This window comes from Pygocentrus nattereri, chromosome 1 (genome assembly GCF_015220715.1).
Source record: "Pygocentrus nattereri isolate fPygNat1 chromosome 1, fPygNat1.pri, whole genome shotgun sequence".
NCBI lineage: Eukaryota > Metazoa > Chordata > Actinopteri > Characiformes > Serrasalmidae > Pygocentrus > Pygocentrus nattereri.
In genome coordinates this window covers 26,354,550-26,357,786 of record NC_051211.1, presented here as the reverse complement: position 1 = coordinate 26,357,786, position 3,237 = coordinate 26,354,550, and the positions used below count along the sequence as shown (strand labels likewise).

At 42.8% G+C, this 3,237-nt stretch overlaps 1 pseudogene; it reads left to right on the top strand.

Moving 5' to 3' along the window:
- The first annotated feature begins 1,471 nt into the window (after positions 1–1,471).
- LOC108442876 lies at positions 1,472–2,933 on the top strand (annotated as a pseudogene).
- The last annotated feature ends 304 nt before the right edge of the window (positions 2,934–3,237 follow it).

The following is a 3,237-nucleotide window of genomic DNA, read 5'->3' as shown; positions in this document are numbered from 1 at the left end:
TCAAACTCTTCCTTGCTACATATCTTCCAGCTTTTTTAAGAATATAGATGCTAGCATAATAGAGTATATATGGAACAGAAAGAAACCTTGAATTAAATTCTCAAAACTTACCAAACCCAAAGAACAGGGAGGTGCCTCTCTACCTAATTTCCAACTTTATTACTGGACAGCTCAAAATAAACAAATGGCATCTTGGTATCTAGACAGGCACAATTCCAGATGGGTGGAAATCGAATCTTCATTTTGCAAGCCACTTGAGTTAAAGTCTCTCCCATTTATTAGCTCCGTAGAAAAATGACACACTGTAAAAGATAAGTACACTATTTATAACACACTTCTGGCTTGTAAGGACATTAGACAATACTTGAAAATCCCAGGCTACATTTTACTGTATGCTCCAATTATCCTCAATCCAGATTTTCCCTCTCAGCTAAGAAATATAGGTTTACATAGTTGGTTTATGTCTGGAATAATAGATCTGTCCTGTATATATTAATCAAGGTTTAATGACATTTAAGCAGATAAGAACTCAGTTCAAGGTCCCCAACTCAGATTTCTACAAGTATTTGCAGTTGTGCCACTTTGAAGACTCCCTATGTAAGGATAATACATTCCGCAGGGAGCTGACTTATGTGGAGAAGTTACTTACCAAACCTAACGGCTTCTTATGCAAAATGTCTTACATATATATACTCTACTCTGCCTAATACCAGTATGTTATATTATGATTTGTTAAGGTATATTTGGGAGAGGGATCCTTCTATTACATTTGATGATGATACATGGAACAATATCCATAAGAAAATATTTCCCAGATGCACCTCTGTCAATATCCAAGAGCAGAATTAATTTTTTTTTTACAGATCCTACCTATCTCCTTTCTCCTCTATGTCCTAAGTGCAATACTAATCAGGGTACACTTATGGATATGTTTTGGGAATGTATATAAAAATTCAAACATTTTGGAGAGATAATAATTTTGAAAATTTTTAAATAATTTTGAAAATATTGGATAAAAGCATCCATATGTCACCATGTTTATATCTTTTGAATTACAGCCCTGATATGGTTATAAATGACAATCAGGCCTATTTGTTGGGAGTATTATCATATCTAGCAAAAAAAATGCATCTTACTGCTGAGGACATCTCCAGAAGTTCCCTTGCTCAACATGTGGCTGACACAGGTGTCAAACCTTCCAGTGGAGAAACCTACTTTTGAACTTCACAAAAAAACACTGAAAATTCTGTGAAATCCGGTCATCAGTCTGGAAAATGCTGGAGGACCTGTAACTGTAATTGTTACGTTTTTTTCTTGTATCATATTTGTATTGTTGTATTGCTTTTTATTCTATTTTATTTTGCACCACTTCACTGTCCATTTCTTTAAAATTATAGAGTATGTTAACTCTCCTCCGATACTGCTGTGGCAAGAGATATTCTCAATTTGTCCTGTTACAAACCAATTTCTGATGAAGTGGGCCCGGATGCATTTCAAACCAGCCAAATCAAGATCCATGGTGCTGAGGAAACGAAAGGTGAAGGACAAGTTCTGGTTTTACATCACAGGCACAGCCATTCCAACGATCACAGAGAAGCCAGTCAAGAGTTTGGGCAAGGTTTTTGACAGCTCTCTGAAAGACTATCCAGTCAACCTGCGCTGAGTTCGATGGTTGGCTGAAATCCATGGACAAGTCCGGTCTACCTGGAAAGTTCAAAGCCTGGGTCTACCAGCATGGCGTCCTTCCCAGGATCCTGTGGATCGTCTATGCCGTCCCAATCTCTACAGTTGAGACCGTAGAGAGGAAAGTCAGCAACCACCTCCGGAGATGGCTTGTGTTACCAAAGAGCCTGAGCAGCATCGCACACTGTGGGCGCAAAAATAAACTGCAGCTGCCCTTCAAATCCTTGGAAGAGGAATTTAAGGTTACAAGAGTTAGAGAAGTGGTGCACTACAGAGACTCTAGCAATCCGAAGGTGGCCAAAGCAGGAATACAAGTGAGGACAAGCAGGAAACGGAGGGTGGAGGAAGCTGTCCAAGAGGCTGAGGCAAGGCTGCGTCACAGGAGCCTGGTGGGAGTGGTCACAAGAGGCTGAGCCGGGTTAGGATCCTTTCCAACTCTCCAAAAGAACACCAGAGGGAAAGAGAGGCAACGCCTTGTTCAAGAGGAGGTGAGAGCAGCTGTGGAGGAGGCAAGATCATGCAAGGCAGTCGGAATGAGACATCAGGGGGCTTGGACAAGATGGGAGAACGCGGTTGAGAGGAAAGTGACCTGGACTGAGATCTGGAAAGCTGAGCCTCACCGCATTAAGTTCCTCATCCAGGCAGTGTATGATGTGCTTCCAAGCCCATCTAACCTGCACACATGGGGCATAGCAGAAACACCAGCATGTCCATTCTGTTCCAAGAGAGGTACCCAAGAGCACATCCTCAGCTGCTGCGCTACGGCACTTAGAGAAGGACAATACCAGGGGAGGCATAACCATCAGCCATCAGGACTGACCATTGCCTTCGCCAGGGCTGGGGATCAGGCAGCCCTGGTCAAAAGATCACCGGCAGGCATCCTGACCACTGCTAGAGGCTGGCAGCTGTTGGTGGACCTCGAACGGCAGCTGAAGTTCCCCAGCCACATTGCAGTCACCATCCTCTGACCAGAGGTGTCGGAGTTGACCAAGCAAGCTGTGTTACTGTAGCTGACAGTCCCATGGGAAGACCGCTTGGAAGAAGCATTTGAGAGGAAGCTCTCCAAGTACACGGGACTGGTCAGCGACTGTCAGCAAGCTGGATGGAGAGCGAGGTGCCTCCCAGCGGAGATTCGATGCAGAGGTTTCGCAGCCCCTTTCTTAACCAGAGCCTTAAGCAGTTTAGGCATCGTGGGAGTTCAAAAGAGGAGAGCCATCCACAATAACACCAAAGCTTGGTTACCTGGATGAGGGTGTATGATGTTCCCAAACACTTATTGAGTGTTGTTAAAAGGAAAGGTGATGTAACACAGTGGTAAACATGCCCCTGTCCCAACTTCTTTGGAATGTGTTGCAGGCATCAAATTCAAAATCAGTCAATATTTGCAAAAAACAATAAAGTTTATCTGTTTGAACATTAAATGTCTTGTCTTTGTAGTGTATTCAACTGAATACAGGCTGAAAAGGATTTGCAAATCATCGTATTCAGTTTTTATTTATGTTTTACACAACGTCCCAATTTCATTGGAATTGGGGTTGTACTACTACCACTTCT